This window comes from Vidua chalybeata, chromosome 1 (assembly GCF_026979565.1).
Source record: "Vidua chalybeata isolate OUT-0048 chromosome 1, bVidCha1 merged haplotype, whole genome shotgun sequence".
NCBI lineage: Eukaryota > Metazoa > Chordata > Aves > Passeriformes > Viduidae > Vidua > Vidua chalybeata.
The window spans coordinates 54,356,565-54,376,156 of NC_071530.1; the positions used below are offsets into that span (position 1 = coordinate 54,356,565).

At 46.1% G+C, this 19,592-nt stretch overlaps 3 long non-coding RNA genes across 16 annotated transcripts; 1 reads left to right on the forward strand and 2 right to left on the reverse strand.

Annotated features, from left to right (window-relative positions):
- Positions 1–1,012: 1,012 nt before the first annotated feature.
- LOC128790822 (uncharacterized) lies at positions 1,013–4,312 on the reverse strand. The gene is made up of 2 exons (XR_008431877.1): positions 3,741–4,312; positions 1,013–2,916 (listed from the first exon to the last, which is right to left on the reverse strand). It is a non-coding gene; the product is annotated as an uncharacterized LOC128790822 (long non-coding RNA).
- Positions 4,313–6,862: 2,550 nt separating this feature from the next.
- LOC128795241 (uncharacterized) lies at positions 6,863–10,096 on the reverse strand. Of its 3 annotated transcripts, none has more exons than XR_008433451.1 (5): positions 10,005–10,096; positions 9,835–9,915; positions 8,343–9,432; positions 7,537–7,941; positions 6,863–7,205 (listed from the first exon to the last, which is right to left on the reverse strand). It is a non-coding gene; the product is annotated as an uncharacterized LOC128795241 (long non-coding RNA). The 3 variants fall into 3 exon arrangements; XR_008433452.1 differs by having other exon boundaries at positions 8,343–8,423; positions 8,513–9,915; XR_008433449.1 differs by having other exon boundaries at positions 8,343–9,915.
- Positions 10,097–12,122: 2,026 nt separating this feature from the next.
- LOC128795214 (uncharacterized) lies at positions 12,123–18,016 on the forward strand. 12 transcript variants are annotated; one of them, XR_008433447.1, is made up of 5 exons: positions 12,123–12,209; positions 14,833–16,079; positions 16,320–16,802; positions 17,089–17,390; positions 17,677–18,016. It is a non-coding gene; the product is annotated as an uncharacterized LOC128795214 (long non-coding RNA). The 12 variants fall into 12 exon arrangements; XR_008433441.1 differs by having other exon boundaries at positions 16,320–16,408; positions 16,668–16,802; positions 17,089–18,016; XR_008433442.1 differs by having other exon boundaries at positions 16,320–16,408; positions 16,767–16,802; positions 17,089–18,016.
- Positions 18,017–19,592: the final 1,576 nt, after the last annotated feature.

Consider the following 19,592-nt stretch of genomic DNA (forward strand, 5'->3'; position numbering starts at 1 on the left):
GCCTGTGCTGCTACAGCCCCCCCCCCTGTGAGTGTAGACTCGGGGTATTCCCGATCTCCTCCCTCACCGAGGGTGACAACTATTCCCGGCTGATCTGCAACCGACTGAGGGGTTTCTGCATCGGAGGACCCTAGAGATTCTGGGGGTTCAGGGGAATCTGAGGACCTGTGGGAATCCGGGGATCCTGGACGTGCTGGAAAATCATCCCCTTGCTTTTCCGCGGGAAGCGATTCTGCTTCCTCTTGATCTGTGGTGAAGAGAGCTGCCCCCTGCTGCTGGCTGGGCAATTCTCCCTGTGCTCCTCCAGGAGCCTGAGTTATTTGGTGTAAAACAAGAGACCCCTTGCCGCGTTGTGAAAACGACTCTAACATTATTCTCGCGGAAGGTAAAAGTTTTGCGGCATTCTTATCTCTTTTTGTGGCCAGATAATGCAAATGCCTATTGATCTCTTGCCAAAAATTTGGTTCGAACAAGAGATGTGTCTCTATGTGCGGGTAATTACACCGCACCCACAACAACAGAGCCTTTAGCTCTTTTGGAGCCATCTCCACAGGATGTGTGGATGCCACCCTCTGTAGGGCTGACAAAACTTGGATCTGCTCTTGGGAGTATCCCCCCCCATGTTCTCAATCTCAACCGATCTCACCAAAAACCGAGTCAGCGCAAGGTCGGTCCGGAGATGATCCTGATTACTGTGCAGCAGCTCACAGGCGAGAAATTCCAGGCGCGCTTCTGGTTTTTCTCCTCTCCGGGCTGTCCTTGGGATGATTTGTTTTGATGAAGGTCAGGATGTTTCGTCTGGAGCTGTCCGCTCTCTCTCTCTTCGGAGTCTTCAGGGTGTGCCTGTTTCTCGGGTGGAAGTTGGAGGTCGTCTGGTAAATTAGTCTCTTGTCAGTGCCCACCCAGGGACGCCAGATGCCGGAGCCTTCCCCGGCTTGGGGAGACTCCGGATGGTGGTAAAGTCTCTCCTCCAACCCGTGCCTTCAAAGAAAGACTCAGTAGTCTTCAGTCGTCCGGTCTCAAGGCAGTTTATTGCATGTTATCTCAAGGCACACAGACTCCCTGGCATTGTCCCTGACTCTGTCTGTCCCCGTCTCTGGCTGTCTCCCGTCTCCCCTCCCCGAGGGGCTGGTGCCATCTTTTATATCACACATTACGTATTAGGTGTTTATAGTTTTTCCCCAATGCCTACTACCTATATTGAACAGTGACTTTCTACTCTAAACCAATCTGTGAGTGCCAACATCATCAAGAACATGGAGAATAGGAAGAAGAAAGAAGGAGGACAGGGCACGCCCAAATCCCTCCATCTTAGAACCTCTGACCCCCATGTACAAACCTCAGACCCCCCTGTACAAGGCCTAAAACCCCCCTGTACAGCACTCAAAAATCCTACCTTTCACTTTGTGACTACTTCTATTATAATATCTAAACTTTTGTGATTTCTTGTTCTTCCTGCAAGGTTGGTAAATTGTTCCATGGGTCAAGCTCAAGACCACAGGGGTCCCTGGCCGCCTGCCAGGGTCTCAGAGGCTTCTGCCCTGGGCCCAGAACATCCAAGAGTGTCTGAGGGACACCTTGGGTTCCGACAAAGAATAAGTCCATTTGAATCACTGAAGGGAAACAGGTCATGTCATTAGTGGTCAGACCACCAATTTCCCCTCCTCCCTATAGCAGGGGTCTCAGTCTCAGTCCTTGGGAGGAGGGTTCTCATTCTTTGTTTGTCACACTGGTAACGAGGCAGATGAGGGGTCTTCAATGAAGGACCCCGGGAGTCACCCCAAAAGTTCATTTGGCTTAAGAACGGAGATTAGAAGCAGGCCGCGCATCAGGCTGTCCCGTGCTGGGTCCACGTCAGGTCTTTGCCAAGTCCTTGCCAAGTCCTTGCCAAGTTCTTACCAGGCCTTGTTGGGATCAGCCAGCATGACGGTTCAGTGGTTGCACCTGCACTGTGTCCTGTTCTAAGCCGGAACTGCAGTGGAGGAAGGGATTCTTTCTTGTGGCAATCGGAAGGCAGAATGGAAAATGAGGGGCTTCAGACGGGCTCTTACACCACCCCGTGAGTGACGATTGCCCTCGAAAGATCTTCATCAGCAGGGTTCCATGGTGTCGTCGTGGAGTCTTCAGGACTCATCAAGTGTTGGCAGCACATTCCAGGGAAAAGGGAAGAGAAAAAGGAAAGGAAAGAGAAAACAGGAAAACTAAGACAAGAATTAAATCAGCAATAGTTTGTTTAAATAATAATCAATATTAATCAATTAAACAATAAATTGATCAAATAATAAACCAGTATAATCAATATTAAGCAGTAAAGTAATAAACCTAGTATCATCGATATTACTCAGTATAATTTTATAATCAAGAAACAAAAATAATTAAAACAGTGATTAAAACAAATCATAAAAGAAAATGATGTAAAACATATCTACCAACCCTATAATCTTCTTGTGTCTACAGTCCTGGGAACATCTATAGTGTAAAGGATGTTGGCCAAGTGGTGTGCATTAATTATAGATGTTAATTTTGTTCATCGTTTCATCATTCTCCAATTTACAATAAGCAAGATTACTGATAAAACAAAACCAATCATAACTAAAATCAGAAGAACAACAACGGGATGGCACAATTTGTTCAGGATACCCGTGGCGGTGGGTGACCACCCGAAAAGGGTATCCCAGCACTTGTGCTCGGCATCACTTTCCACCCTTTCTACAACACGATGTATTTCTTGCACATCATGATGAACAGTTACCAGAGTTTTCTGTCCATTCTCCTTGATTTTTCCTAGGATCTCTATTAGATCTTGATGAAGTAATGGTTGCTTTACCAAAGTAAGGTTCATCCCAATGGGAGTAGGCAGTAGCTTGTGAATCAACATGAGATTGGATTCTAAAAGTTCATGTAAGGTAACTGGAGCTACAAAAGAAAAATCACATCCTGCAATTTTAGTAAAGTTGCAAGCACAATAATTTGAATGATTTTTAGTATCTACTACTGTACTTTCTATAAACACAGTATCACAAGCGGTTCTGAAGCAGGCACGCCCATTGCCTGTATATACAAGGACTGTTTCAGAAGTCTCGTTAGGATGAATATCAAAATGACAGCTATTTTGTTCTGTGTCTAAACAGATATCTTGAGCTATAATTGCATTACCTTCACAGATAAACCCTAGTTGTTCTCGGATAGTACAGGACTCTAAATTGACAGTTTGCCATTTGTCATCAATTTGACGGGCCCATTCTCTATGTTCAGAAGGATAGAAAGTGGGTCCATCATGATTCAATCCTAATGCGATGCTAGGGAATATCAAATGCACTGAGGCATTACTTATGGTCAGCACAAAATGCTGTGGCTGTGTTTGTGTTAGGGTCATAGGTAAAATTCACTAAATTCCACCAGGATTGGAAATCTCTTTCAAAGTCAGTGGCACTGTCCCAGACTATTTTCCTAATCTCAGTAGGAAAAGTGCCTTCTTCACCTTCTCTTATAATTGAGGCAGCAACTGACTGCATCCATAATTGAGCCTGGATACAGCTAAGAGCTAAGGAAACATTGCTTTGTGTGGCATTAAGTGCATCAATGATCAATTTTTTATCCTTCACATTTATCTTTTCCCAATTTGGTAGAATGTTTGATAGCAACCACTGATGTGTTCCCAAGGCCGATAAGGACGACTGCAGTGGTTGCTGTATTTTGGTCAAATCTCTAGTCGTAGAAGCCAATTTATTCATTAATACCTCTGAATTGATTCCCAATTCTGTTCCCACAACACCAGTTATGTCTCTTGGCACCCGTTTTTTAGGAGGGTTCCACTGTCGCAGCCAGGTTGTCCAAGCCTGAAAAGAGGTTTGCAAAAAGGGTGAACAAGCTGGTTGTATTTCTGAGACATTGTTTTGCATCAGCAATTTGACTTGTTTAAGAGACCATGCCGGATCAAATAATATCTGTTGTTGGCCAGTTTTCCTGATTACATATGGTCCAACTTCAAAAATTTTCGGGGTAAGCATAACTGGTGGCTGGGCTCGAGTGGTGGTAGTGGTGGTGGTATAAACCGTAGTAGATTGAGCTACAGCATTTATTATAAACTTAAAAGAAAGCCCTTTGGTGTTTTTTCCCCATAAACAAACCACTTCTGCAGTCTGTGTTAGTGTAAAATTGTGCCAACAATCCTGTACGCTTGGGTGCGTGCAGACCTTTTTGCGCTTAAAGAGATCCTTTCACTTTTTCTGCATGCTACCACAATTAGTTCAGACCACGGTCACTCAGCTGGTTTCTGGCCATGGGGTTGTGGTAGGATGCAGAAAAGTATTACCAGTTTGATCATGGATTAGGTGGTCTTCATGTCCCTCGGAGTTCTTCTGAAAAAGTAAACACAACAGAATTCTGCCGCCGAGAGGCAGAAAAGTTAGAATGATGGAATTATCCAGCATGTATTTGTCCAATGCTCTTTCCCTAGAGCACCAGAGGCTTCCCATGCATATTTATTCAGAGGGGGTTTTAGCACAAGTGCTACTAGTCCTATAGTAAGAGAGGTCCACCAGAACAGGTTGGCCAGGGTCATGAGCTGGATTATTAGGATCATTTGGTAGAGAGCATAGGAGTCAGTGTAGATGCAGACCAAAGAGGAATTCTGTGCTTCTCGTTGAAAAACACTCCAGACAGCTATCAGCTCCCCAATGTGTGCACTACCTTCTCCCTCTGTAATCATTTGCTCACCAGAGGAAAAGTGGAGGGCTTCTGCCCTATATTTCCATACTTTTCCTTTCCCTTTAGCAGAAGCATCAGTAAACCAAGAGTTTGCTGATTGTTTGGGGCAGAAAGGAGGGGTTACTTTGATTACAGAGGCAGGTTTGTCCAAGCTCTCCGTTTCTTGGATTGGTAAAGTTTTTACAGATCCTTCTGTCATTGAGAAGAAGTTACAGTAATGTTCAAGCTGAGCATACCACTTTCTCACTAAGGCCCTCTGGGCCACCCCGTCAGGAGGGGGAGTCCCACTAGTGGCTGTCTTAATAACCTTGAAGGGGCCTCTCAATACAATTGGTTGTTTTCGTGCAATTTTTTCTACTTCTAGGAAAGCTAAGATAACCATCAACAATCCTTTTTCCCAGGTAGTGTATCTTTTCTCAGCATCTTTGGAACCACGGGAGTAAAAACCAACAGGTCTTGTCAGACCCTCAGCACCCCGCTGCCATATGTGTACTGACAGCCCTGAGGAGGCAAATCCCCATTCCACCTGGAAAGGATCTGTAGGATGGATAGGGGTCACTGCTTGATGAGCTGTTGCTTCAAAAATCAGCAATTGCAATGCTGACTCCTGAGAAAGACTCCAATCCCATTTCACCCCTTTCCTCAACAAGTCATAAAGGGGAACAAATGGGTCCTTCTGCTTACTAGGAAATCTAGCTGGTCTTTCTACAGGAGATACAGCTGCTATCGTTTTTGGAAGGAGAATTGCTGTAGGTTTGAGTGATTCTGGAAGCCCACAAATTCAAGGGGTCCTTATCTCGGGCTTCACAGGTAATTGCATCAGGGATTCAAAGTCAGGAATTAATTTCTTTTTGAGAGTCATTTGCAGGCAAGCAGCTTTGTGCACATTTTCCAAGAGTTGGTCGGGGGTACTAATTCTATCTATGGGATCTTCCCTTTCCAAGGGGCTTGTTCCCCCGGCCCAAAAAGCTGCACGCTGTGTCAGGGACCGTGTGTCACCTTTCTCTCCTGTTGTTAAGAAGACACCATGTCCCCAGTACCCACTGGCTTCCTGTTCACTTAATTGAATTTGATCACCACCAGTGAGGGACACCCGGAAAACATATTCTGTTTCTGATTCATGTGGAGGGTGTCCATATTCCCTTTTAAGCTTAGCTAGCTCAGTGGCAGTGTTTAGTTGTGATGGTATGTGTTTGGCTGTGATGTGAGGTTCGAGATCATCATCACTGAGATAGTTCTACTCTGTTTTAATCAAGGGTCTCAAGTGGTGGCAGCAATGTTCCCCACAATTACTTGCTGCTTCAAGTTCTTGATGAGGATAGATTTGTTTCATGTGAGGAGTTTCCTTCTCCTCAAGCTCTGTAGAGGAATCAGCATGATGTGATTTGTTAACATGTTCCTCTGTTAAGGCAGCTCGCAATGCATAGATCACATCTTTTGCTTCATAGAACTGGTTTTGCAAAATTTCAACTAGATTTTGAAGGGAGTCTATTATAGCATGTTCCTCACTTCTTCGCTCGAAGCCATTTTCTATAGCTGCCGTAAGACAAGCTCCCAAAACTGAGCATAAGATACTTTTATTTTTGCCCAGTTTGAATTTTGTTTCATGTTGTAATGAACACACTCTATCACTAACATTTTCTAAGTTCAACCAATTCCTCTGTGCCCATTTTTCTCCTTCCGTAGAAGGTCTGGCATTGTGTTTGGCTAGTAGTGCATAAAATTCAGCTTTAATTTCAAGGCTAAGATTGTCACTCATTTTGTGAAGGGACCAAAACCACAACAGGGAGCTACAAACTTAAGTTCCACAAAACTACACAGCCCTCGCTGTGTCGCTCTTCGCTTCCCTGGCTGGGTGAAAGGACAATAATCTGCCTGCGAGGCTCTGCTTAGTTGCTTCAAGTTGTCCCTTCCTTCCCAGACCAGATACACAACAACAACAAAACAAGTGTCCCGCCTTTTGCACTAGTGGATCCTTTGTGAATTTCCAAAGACAGTGTGGGTGCCTTTTCAGCTGCAAGCCTTCTGTCTAGACAGAAATCCTGTCCGTGACGCCAATTTTAATGTCACGATCCGCTTCTTGCGGGGTGTCGTGATGGTTCTTTTCACCGATCCCAAAAGTGCAAAAAGGCAAACAACAAGGGACTATCAGTTAATCACAACAAATGCACCTTTATTAGGGGCCAAAACAGTAAATGCGATAGTGGGGATCGGAAAGGAGATAAAAGGAGAGAGAGAGAGAGAAGAGGGGTATGGGAATAGCTACCAACACAGGCGAGATCCTCAGTGGTCCGGACGATGGGGATCCGTCTGTCGTGTCGGGGGAGTCTCCGAAGTTCTGGTCGACTCGGGGCTCCAGTTATAGTCCACAGAGGAAAGAGGGGGGAGCAAGTGTAACAACGAAAGTCCATGGTAATCGCCACGCGGGAACAGGTGAGTCCACAGAAACCACCAAAGCAAGACGAATCCAATGAAGAAGAAGTCCATTTGAATCACTGAAGGGAAACAGGTCATGTCATTAGTGGTCAGACCACCAATTTCCCCTCCTCCCTATAGCAGGGGTCTCAGTCTCAGTCCTTGGGAGGAGGGTTCTCATTCTTTGTTTGTCACAGTGGTAACGAGGCAGATGAGGGGTCTTCAATGAAGGACCCCGGGAGTCAGCCCAAAAGTTCATTTGGCTTAAGAACGGAGATTAGAAGCAGGCCGCGCATCAGGCTGTCCCGTGCTGGGTCCACGTCAGGTCTTTGCCAAGTCCTTGCCAAGTCCTTGCCAAGTTCTTGCCAGGCCTTGTTCGGAACAGCTAGCATGACGGTTCAGTGGTTGCACCTGCACTGTGTCCTGTTCTAAGCCGGAACTGCAGTGGAGGAAGGGATTCTTTCTCGTGGCAATCGGAAGGCAGAATGGAAAATGAGGGGCTTCAGACGGGCTCTTACACCGCCTTGGAAATTCTTGTTGCTCCCCAGAGGCTGCGAGACGCAGAGAACACCGTGGCAGCTGCTGAAAAGAAGGGCAACTGTGAGTTGGTCAAGAAGCAAGAACCTAGGCAGCTGACTGTGCTTGGCAAGGAGCAGCTACTGGATTCTTGCAATTGCCTTCAGAAGTGCACAGAAGCCCGCTGCTCTGCTGCTTGGTGTTTTGCCTTCAGTCAATTGCGCACTGCTGAAGCTGAGGCAGGCTGTTCAGCTTTGCTGCTTTTCAGCATCTCATCTGCCCTTCTGCTCTGTGACAGCTCTCGAGGTGAAACAGAGATGTTTAGAATTAGGTTACCAAAATGAATTAAGCATTTATAATTTAGCTTGTAGAGTTATGTGTTGAATTTTCAACCTTTTACTTAAGAAACCTCTGCCTAATACAAAGGGCAAAGGAAAATGCAAATTTCTGAAGCTTCTTGCATAAAGAACAATACCAGAAGAAGCAAAGAACCCAGATAAAGAAGCTCCTTTGTCTCCAAGCCTATCAAGACTGACAGACGTACTCAGATAAGCACCAAAGGACCAAAAGCGCACGCGCAGAGAGGAAAAGTTCAAAAGTTCAATCATGAGGAAAACCACAATCTTCAGCCTCAGGACCACCAAGAGACCCCGTACGACCACCACAGCAAACCACGCATGCCCAGAAGGGCGTGGACTTACTTAGCATGAGAAGCGAGGACAGGCGGGGCCAGGGGTTGAATACTCATGAAAAAGTTGTGCAGTGTATTGCATATGGAACGTCTTTAAGAATAAAAGTGTGGGTCAGACTGAGGCTCGGGGCACAAGTTTTGGAGAGCTATCTCACTTGTGCCGGGCGCTGACGTACATACCCACTTCATAACTACCCTAGCTTATGGAGTCTATTTATTTATTCCGCGTATCGTTTCAGAGGTTTCTTGCCTTCGCCAGGCTGCAACGTGCCCGCTAGTACCAAGAACTGGGCAGGAGTGGGCAGAGAGCACAGCCATCTGCCAGAAGGTTGCAGCTTGCCCAGGAAAATGCAGTGTCCTTGGAATGTGCAGCAAATCTTATTTCTTGGCAAGGTCGGGCTAAGTGAGCAGTGCTGGTACACTTTCTCCTTGAGAACTGGAGCGGAAAAGCTTTTGGCTAAGATGTAGGCGACTAGAGAGGCAGAATACGCAGCTCCGGAGCTGGCCGAAAGCAAGTGCCGCTTCCCGGAGTCTTTCGGCAGAAGCGGCGCTCCGGAGCGCACCGCTGCCGCTCCAGTGATCTGTGCGCGAAGTAGCCGCTTCTTGTCCTCCGGCAGCCGGAGATCGCGGTAGCTTGCAAGAGGCGAAGAACGAAGCCGCGAAGAAGCCGGCTTGTGTGCGAAGCTCGCAGACAGCTGGAGGACGGTGGCTGCTGCTCTCCTGCCTGTTGAATTCAGTCTTGGCATGCCAATGGAAGGTGTTCCAGGACAACTTTCCTGGGTTTTGCCATAGTCGTCATGCATCCCACCTTGGAAATTCTTGTTGCTCCCCAGAGGCTGCGAGATGCAGAGAACACGGTGGCAGCTGCTGAAAAGAAGGGCAACTGTGAGTTGGTCAAGAACCAAGAACCTAGGCAGCTGCCTGTGCTTGGCAAGGAGCAGCTGCTGCATGCTTGCAATTGCCTTCAGTGCGCACAGAAGCCTGCTGCTCTGCTGCTTGGTTTTTCGCCTTCAGTCAATTGCACACTGCTGAAGCTGAGGCAGGCTGTTCAGCTTTGCTGCTTTTCAGCATCTCATCTGCCCTTCTGCTCTGTGACAGCTCTCGAGGTGAAACAGAGATTTTTAGAATTAGGTTATCAAAATGAATTAAGCATTTATAATTTAGCTTGTATAGTTATGTGTTGAATTTTCTACCTTTTGCTTAGGAAACCTCTGCCTAATACAAAGGGCAAAGGAAAATGCAAATTTCTGAAGCTTCTTGCATAAAGAACAATACCAGAAGAAGCAAAGAACCCAGATAAAGAAGCTCCTCTGTCTCCAAGCCTATCAAGACTGACAGACGTACTCAGATAAGCACCAAAGGACTAAAAGCGCACGCGCAGAGAGGAAAAGTTCAAAAGTTCAATCATGAGGAAAACCACAATCTTCAGCCTCAGGACCACCAAGAGACACCCGTACGACCACCACAGCAAACCACGCATGCCCAGAAGGGCGTGGACTTACTTAGCATGAGAAGCGAGGACAGGCGGGGCCAGGGGTTGAATATGCATGAAAAAGTCGTGCAGTGTTTTGCATATGGAACGTCTTTAAGAATAAAAGTGTGGGTCAGACTGAGGCTCGGGGCACAAGTTTTGGAGGGCTATCTCACTTGTGCCGGGCGCTGACGTACATACCCACTTCATAACTACCCCAGGTTATGGAGTCTATTTATTCCGCGTATCGTTTCAGTTGGCGACCACGAAGGGACTGCTCTGCTCACCCGCAGGTCCGGTTGGGAGCAGACACCCTCAGGCGCCACGGGGCTTTTCCCCGGAGGGACTCTGCGCCTCGGCTGTACACTGCGGGGAGCAGACCACGGCCCGTCGACTAGCGGATGAAAGCGGTATGTATTAATTTATTTTCTTAAGGTTGGCACTGATAAGTCGCAAAAAGATGTTTTTGCGCGCAGGTTTGCCTAGGGGCTTGCAAGCAGACCGCCATCGGGGGAGAGGCCGGCGGCGGGAGGACCTCCCCAGCTGATAGCGCGGCTCGGGGAGGGCGAAATCGCGATTTCAGTGTGTGGTGTGTGTCCCGATTGCAGTGTAGTGTGTCTGTTACGTCCGGACGTGCGTGCTTGTGCGTGTGTGTGCATGTGTGAGTGGAACGGTGCGGCGTTGCTACGATACAGAGACGCGGCGCGGCGGTGCTAGGGAGCGCATGCGCAGGGCAGCTCTCAGCCCACACTACCTGCTAGTGCGGGTAGTGCGCATGCGCGGGGCAGCTCTCAGCCACACTACCTGATAGTGCGGGTAGTGCGCACTCTACCTGATAGAGCGGGTGGTGCGCATGCGTGGCACGGGCTGTCTCTGGCGAGCTGGGGGAGCGCGGCGCGGGGCTTAAGTCGGGGCTTGCAAAGGTGCTTTAGGCGCAGCCCAGCTGATAGCGCAGCGGGCGCGCGGGCACAAGCCGCGGTTTGAGGAGCTGCTTTGAACGCCGCTAGCTGATAGCGCAGCTAGTGGGAGCGTGGTACAAGCTAGGAGTTACAAGCACCGCTTACAAGCATCGCTAGTTGGTAAAAAGCTTGCAAAAGTAGCCAGCGAGCCCGGCTGGGCTAAGAGTTAAGTGTTTGTTATACAATAGCACTGCCCTTCAGTGTGAAAAGCTGTCACTGGTGTAGGAGGAGGGGTTGGGGAAGGCAGTCTAGGGTTGCCATGGGAAACAGCAGTTGTATGAGTTCTCCACCCCCTTTTGTAAGAGAATTGTACCCTCCCCCTGTCCTGTCAGTTATAGTTCAAGTCTGCCCCTTAGCCTAGAATCTTCTCTGTTCCACGTTTCCCCTTTGGTTCTTCCACCAAGAACACTCCTTTCCCTTTTCCCCACTGGTTAATGTTATATTTCCCCTCCCTTTAGCCTTCTCCCGATTGTACCCTCGAATGCTAAACCCTCCTACCCCTACGCAGTAAAAGAATCCTCACCCCGCCCTTCGGGGCTCTCGGAATCTGCCTCCCTTCTGCTTCGTTGTCTCCCTGTTTGCCCCTTCTGCGACCCTTCAATCAACGAGCAGGATTTCAGCAGCCCGAGTGTCCCTCCCGTTCTTCTGGTGGACCCTCAGATGTACCAGCTATCCGAGTTTCGTGCCGAGTGGCTAAAAGCCCCCACGGCTCGGCAACTGGGAGATCCTTTGCATTACAGGGCGAATAAAGGGGGGATGAATGTGTGTGAATGAGAGGCTATAAGAGCCCGTCTGAAGCCCCTCATTTTCCATTCTGCCTTCCGATTGCCACAAGAAAGAATCCCTTCCCCCACTGTAGTTCCGGCTTAGAACAGGACACAGCACAGGTGGAACCACTGAACCGTCATGCTGGCTGTTCCGAACAAGGCCTGGCAAGGACTTGGCAAGGACTTGGCAAGGACTTGGCAAAGACCTGACATGGACCCAGCACGGGACAGCCTGATGCGCGGCCTGCTTCTAATCTCCGTTCTTAAGCCAAATGAACTTTTGGGGTGACTCTCGCGGTCCTTCATTGAAGACCCCTCATCTGCCTCGTTACCACTGTGACAAACAAAGAATGAGAACCCTCCTCCCAAGGACTGAGACTGAGACCCCTGCTATAGGGAGGAGGGGAAATTGGTGGTCTGACCACTAATGACATGACCTGTTTCCCTTCAGTGATTCAAATGGACTTATTCTTCATTGGATTCGTCTTGCTTTGGTGGTTTCTGTGGACTCACCTGTTCCCGCGTGGCGATTACAATGGACTTTCATTGTTACACTTGCTCCCCCCTCTTTCCTCTGTGGACTATAACTGGAGCCCCGAGTCGACCAGAACTTCGGAGACTCCCCCGACACGACAGACGGATCCCCATCGTCCGGACCACTGAGGATCTCGCCTGTGTTGGTAGCTATTCCCATATCCCTCTTCTCTCGCTCTCTCTATCCTTTTATCTCCTTTCAGATCCCCACTATCGCGTTTACTGTTTTGGCCCCTAATAAAGGTGCATTTGTTGTGATTAACTGATAGTCCCTTGTTGTTTGCCTTTGTTGCACTTTTGGGATCGGTGAAAAGAACCATCACGACACCCCGCAAGAAGCGGATCGTGACATTAAAATTGGCGTCACGGACAGGATTTCTGTCTAGACAGAAGGGTTGCAGCTGAAAAGGCACCCACACTGTCTTTGGAAATTCATAAAGGATCCCTTAGTGCAAAAGGCGGGACACTGTTGTTTTGTTGTTGTTGTGTGTATCTGGTCTGGGAAGGAAGGGACAACTTGAAGCAACTAAGCAGAGCCTCGCAGGCAGATTATTGTCCTTTCACCCAGCCAGGGAAGCGAAGGGCGACACAGCGAGGGCTGTGTAGTTTTGTGGAACTTAAGTTTGTAGCTCCCTGTCGTGGTTTTGGTCCCTTCACAACATGAGTGACAATCTTAGCCTTGAAATTAAAGCTGAATTTTATGCACTACTAGCCAAACACAATGCCAGACCTTCTACGGAAGGAGAAAAATGGGCGCAGAGTAATTGGTTGAACTTAGAAAATGTTATTGATAGAGTGTGTTCATTACAACATGAAACAAAATTCAAACTGGGCAAAAATAAAACTATCTTATGCTCAGTTTTGGGAGCTTGCCTTACGGCAGCTATAGAAAATGGCTTTGAGCGAAGAAGTGAGGAACATGCTCTAATAGACTCCCTTCAAAATCTAGTTGAAATTTTGCAAAACCAGTTCTATGAAGCAAAAGATGTGATCTATGCATTGCGAGCTGCCTTAACAGAGGAACATATTAACAAATCACATCATGCTGATTCCTCTACAGAGCTTGAGGAGAAGGAAACTCCTCACATGAAACAAATCTATCCTCATCAAGAACTTGAAGCAGCAAGTAATTGTGGGGAACATTGCTGCCACCACTTGAGACCCTTGATTAAAACAGAGTAGAACTATCTCAGTGATGATGATCTCGAACCTCACATCACAGCCAAACACATACCATCACAACTAAACACTGCCACCGAGCTAGCTAAGCTTAAAAGGGAATATGGACACCCTCCACATGAATCAGAAACAGAATGTGTTTTGCGGGTGTCCCTCACTGGTGGTGATCAAATTCAATTAACTGAACAGGAAGCCACTGGGTATTGGGGACATGGTGTCTTCTTAACAACAGGAGAGAAAGGTGACACATGGTCCCTGACACAGCGTGCAGCTTTTTGGGCCGGGGGAACAAGCCCCTTGGAAAGGGGAGATCCCATAGCTAGAATTAGTACCCCCGACCAACTCTTGGAAAATGTGCACAAAGCTGCTTGCCTGCAAACGACTCACAAAAAGAAATTAATTCCTGGCTTTGAATCCCTGATGCAATTACCTGTGAAGCCCAAGATAATGACCCCTTTAATTTGTGGGCTTCCAGAATCACTCAAACCTACAGCAATTCTCCTTCCAAAAAACGATAGCAGCTGTATCTCCTGTAGAAAGACCAGCTAGATTTCCTAGTAAGCAGAAGGACCCATTTGTTCCCCTTTATGACTTGTTGAGGAAAGGGGTGAAATGGGATTGGAGTCTTTCTCAGGAGTCAGCATTGCAATTGCTGATTTTTGAAGCAACAGCTCATCAAGCAGTGACCCCTATCCATCCTACAGATCCTTTCCAGGTGGAATGGGGATTTGCCTCCTCAGGGCTGTCAGTACACATATGGCAGCGGGGTGCTGAGGGTCTGACAAGACCTGTTGGTTTTTACTCCCGTGGTTCCAAAGATGCTGAGAAAAGATACACTACCTGGGAAAAAGGATTGTTGATGGTTATCTTAGCTTTCCTAGAAGTAGAAAAAATTGCACGAAAACAACCAATTGTATTGAGAGGCCCCTTCAAGGTTATTAAGACAGCCACTAGTGGGACTCCCCCTCCTGACGGGGTGGCCCAGAGGGCCTTAGTGAGAAAGTGGTATGCTCAGCTTGAACATTACTGTAACTTCTTCTCAATGACAGAAGGACCTGTAAAAACTTTACTAATCCAAGAAACTGAGAGCTTGGACAAATCTGCCTCTGTAATCAAAGTAACCCCTCCTTTCTGCCCCAAACAATCAGCAAACTCTTGGTTTACTGATGCTTCTGCTAAAGGGGAAGGAAAAGTATGGAAATATAGGGCAGAAGCCCTCCACTTTTCCTCTGGTGAGCAAATGATTACAGAGGGAGAAGGTAGTACACACATTGGGGAGCTGATAGCTGTCTGGAGTATTTTTCAACAAGAAGCACAGAATTCCTCTTTGGTCTGCATCTACACTGACTCCTATGCTCTGTACCAAATGATCCTAATAATCCAGCTCATGACCCTGGCCAACCTGTTCTGGTGGACCTCTCTTACTATAGGACTAGTAGCACTTGTGCTAAAACCCCCTCTGAATAAATATGCATGGGAAGCCTCTAGTGCTCTAGGGAAAGAGCATTGGACAAATACATGCTGGATAATTCCATCATTCTAACTTTTCTGCCTCTCGGCAGCAGAATTCTGTTGTGTTTACTTTTTCAGAAGAACCCCGAGGGACATGAAGACCACCTAATCCATGATAAAACTGGTAATACTTTTCTGCATCCTACCACAACCCCATGGCCAGAAACCAGCTGAGTGGCCGTGGTCTGAACTAATTGTGGTAGCATGCAGAAAAAGTGAAAGGATCTCTTTAAGCACAAAAAGGTGTGTACGCACCCAAGCATACAGGATTGTTGGCACAATTACACATTAACACAAACTGTAGAAGTAGTTTGGTTTTGGTCCAAAAATACCGAAGCACTTTTTTTTGTTTTGTTTTGTTTTTGTTTTTGTTTTTGTTTTTTAAGTTTAAAGTATTGATTCAAATACTGGAGTAGGACTTGATGTTAATGTTGTGACACCTACCACCCAACCACTGGTTACACTTAGCCCGAAAATCTTTGGAATTGGACCATATATAATCAGGAAAACTGGCCAACAACAGATATTGTTTAATCTGTTATGGTCTCTTAAACAAGTCAAATTGCTGATGCAAAACAATATCTCAGAAATACAACCAGCTTGTTCACCCTTTTTGCAGACCTCTTTTCAGGGTTGGACAACCTGGCTGCGACAGTGGAACCCTCCTAAAAACCGGGTGCCAAGAGACGTAACTGGTCTTGTGGGGACAGGATTGGGAATCCTAAATAGTATTGATTCAGAAGTATTAATGAATAAATTGGCTTCCACAACTAAAGATTTAACCAAAATACAACAACCACTGCAATCATCCTTATCAGCCTTGGGAACACATCAGTGGTTGCTATCAAACATTCTACCAAATTGGGAAAAGATAAATGTAAATAATAGCAAATTGATAATTGATGGACTTAATGCCACACAAAGCAACGTTTCCTTAGCTCTTAGCTGTATCCAGGCTCAATTATGGATGCAGTCAGTTGCTGCCTCAATTATAAGAGAAGGTGAAGAAGGCACTTTTCCTACTGAGATTAGGAAAATAGTCTGGGACAGTGCCACTGACTTCGAAAGAGATTTCCAATCCTGGTGGAATTTAGTGAATTTTACCTATGACCCTAACACAAACACAGCCACAGCATTTGTGCTGACCATAAGAAATGCCTCGGTGCATTTGATATTCCCTATCATTGCACTAGGATTAAATCATGATGGACCCACTTTCTATCCTTCTGAACATAGAGAATGGGCCCGTCAAATTGATGACAAATGGCAAACTGTCAATTTAGAGTCCTGTACCATCTGAGAACAACTAGGGTTTATCTGTGAAGGTAATGCAATTGTAGCTCAAGATATTTGTCTGGACACAGAACAAAATAGCTGTCATTTTGATATTCATCCTAACGAGACTTCTGAAACAGTCCTTGTATATACAGACAGTGGGTGTGCCTGCTTCAGAACCGCTTGTGATACTGTGTTTATAGAAAGTACAGTAGTAGATACTAAAAATCATTCAAATTTTTGTGCTTGTAACTTTACTAAAATTGCAGGATGTGATTTTTCTTTTGTAGCTCCAGTTACTTCACATGAACTTTTAGAATCCAATCTCACGTTGATTCACAAGCTACTGCCTACTCCCATTGGGATGAACCTTACTCTGGTAAAGCAATTATTACTTCATCAAGATCTAATAGAGATCCTAGGAAAAATCAAGGGGAATGGACAGAAAACTCTGGTAACTGTTCATCATGATGTGCAAGAAATACATCGTGTTGTAGAAAGGGTGAAAAGTGATGCTGAGCACAAGTGGTGGGATACCCTTTTCGGGTGGTCACCCACCACCACCGGTATCCTGAACAAATTGTGCCATCCCATTGTTGTTCTTCTGGTTTTAGTTATGATTGGTTTTGTTTTATCAGTAATCTTGCTTATTGTAAATTGGAGAATGATGAAACGATGAACAAAATTAACATCTATAATTAATGCACACCACTTGGCCGACATCCTTTACACTATAGATGTTCCCAGGACTGTAGACACAAGAAGATTATAAGGTTAGAAGATATGTTTTACATAATTTTCTTTTATGATTTGCTCTAATCACTGTTTTAATTATTTTTGTTTATTGTTTATAAAATTGTACTGAGTAATATCGATTATACTAGGTTTGTTACTTTACTGTTTAATATTGATTATACTGGTTTATTATTTGATCAATTTATTGTTTAATTGATTAATATTGATTATTATTTAAATAACTATTATTGATTTACTAATTGTATTTTGCTTATTGTTTAATTATAATTTGTTGTGATTACTAATATGTTGTGATTGTTTTAGTTTTCCTGTTTTCTCTTTCTTTCCCTTTTCCTCTTCTCTTTTCCCTGCGACGTGCTGCCAACACTTGACGAGTCCTGAAGACTCCACGACGACACCATGGAATCCTGCTGATGAAGATCTTTCGAGGGCAATCGTCAGTCACGGGGTGGTGTAAGAGCCCGTCTGAAGCCCCTCATTTTCCATTCTGCCTTCCGATTGCCACAAGAAAGAATCCCATCCCCCACTGTAGTTCCGGCTTAGAACAGGACACAGCACAGGTGGAACCACTGAACCGTCACGCTGGCTGTTCCGAACAAGGCCTGGTAAGAACTTGGCAAGGACTTGGCAAGGACTTGGCAAAGACCTGACGTGGACCCAGCACGGGACAGCCTGATGCGCGGCCTGCTTCTAATCTCCGTTCTTAAGCCAAATGAACTTTTGGGGTGACTCCCGGGGTCCTTCATTGAAGACCCCTCATCTGCCTCGTTACCACTGTGACAAACAAAGAATGAGAACCCTCCTCCCAAGGACTGAGACTGAGACCCCTGCTATAGGGAGGAGGGGAAATTGGTGGTCTGACCACTAATGACATGACCTGTTTCCCTTCAGTGATTCAAATGGACTTATTCTTCATTGGATTCGTCTTGCTTTGGTGGTTACTGTGGACTCACCTGTTCCCTCGGGGCGATTACAATGGACTTTCATTATTACACTTGTTCCCCCCCTCTCTCCTCTGTGGACTATAATTGGACCCCCAAGTCGACCAGAACTTCGAAGACTCCCCCGACACGACAGATGGATCCCCATCGTCCGGAGCACTGAGGATCTCGCCTGTGTTGGTAGCTATTCCCATATCCCTCTTCTCTCTCTATCCTTTTATCTCCTTTCAGATCCCCACTATCGCGTTTACTGTTTTGGCCCCTAATAAAGGTGCATTTGTTGTGATTAACTGATAGTCCCTTGTTGTTTGCCTTTGTTGCACTTTTGGGATCGGTGAAAAGAACCATCACGACACCCCGCAAGAAGCGGATCGTGACAGAGGCGGGCTGGTTACCCCAGACCTGCTAAGCGAGAGCGGCAGTCTCCCATGCTGCTTTTCCGTCTTTTTCGCGAGAAAAGCGGCCAGTAAAGAGACGAAGCGAGTGATAAAAAGAGTGAGAGAACCCCCGCCTGGGACTGGGTCTCAGAGAAAGAGTGGGACCCCTTAGTGTGTGTGTGTGGGGGGGGAGTAAAAGGTAATTAATTAGAAAAAAAAATTAATTAAAAGGTAAAAAGAGGGTTTTCTTGGCATAATCTATTGGGGAAAAATAAAAGGTAAAATGTGTAGGAGGGGCCCATAAAAATTCTGCTGGATGGAGGGATAAGAATGCCCAAGAACATCCAAGATCAAACCTGCTGGATTGAGGGATTAATGTTCCAAGAGCATCCAGGGTTGATTCAAACCTGCTGGATTGAGGGATTAATGTTCCAAGAGCATCCAGGGTTAAGTCAAACCTGCTGGGTTGAGGGATTAACATTCCAAGAGCAGCCAGAATTAAGTTTGCTGGGTTGTTGAGAGCACCCAAGATTGAGTAAAAATTTTGCCAGTTTGAAGATAAGTCTGACAGGATCTAGAGTTGGGAACCACACAGCTAGATTGAGGGGTATCCAAGAAGACTGGGACTAGCCAGGGACACCTAAAAGTGTAATAGGTGTGTTGAAAAATAAAAGGTACCTTGTTGTTGTGGTTGTTTTGTTATGTGTAAGAGTAAGTAAAAATAAAGTTAAGTGAATGTCGACGAAGGAAAGTATATGTATGCATCCTGCCCTGTTAAGCAGCCTCACTGTGCTTCCCTGCTGTGACCGACAAACACAAGTTACGAACCCTCAGAACTGAAAAAGTTCAATCAAATATTGCTTCCATTGATGACCATGATATTGTCTAGAATACCTTGTTACAACTTATGTTATGTAAGTGTTAATACCCCTATCCTACCAGTTCGTAAACCTGATGGGTCATACCGGTTAGTACAGGATCTGCGGGCCATAAAGAAGGTAACTGAGGATCTGTATCCTGTGGTGGCCAATCCCTACACGTTATTAACTTGCTTAACAGCCGAGCTAACTTGGTTTACCGTTTTAGATTTAAAAGATGCCTTCTTTTGCCTTCCTATCCACGAAGCCAGAAAATTTTTGCATTTGAATGGGAAAATCCTAAGAGCGGGCGAAGAACTCAACTGACATGGACCAGACTCCCACAAGGATTCAAAAACTCACCCACTTTGTTTGGAGAACAACTTGCAAAAGAATTAGAGACCTGAGAAACCCCTCCAGAGGAAGGGAAGTTGCTACAGTACGTAGATGACATCCTGATAGCCACACGGACAAGGGAAGCATGCATGGCCTGGACGATAAGCCTCTTGAACTTTTTGGAGCTCCAAGGGTACCGAGTATCAAAGAAAAAAGCCCAAGTAGTAAAACAGAAAGTAACTTATCTGGGCTACGAAGTCAGTACTCGACAACGTACCTTGGGCCAAAGCCGGAAG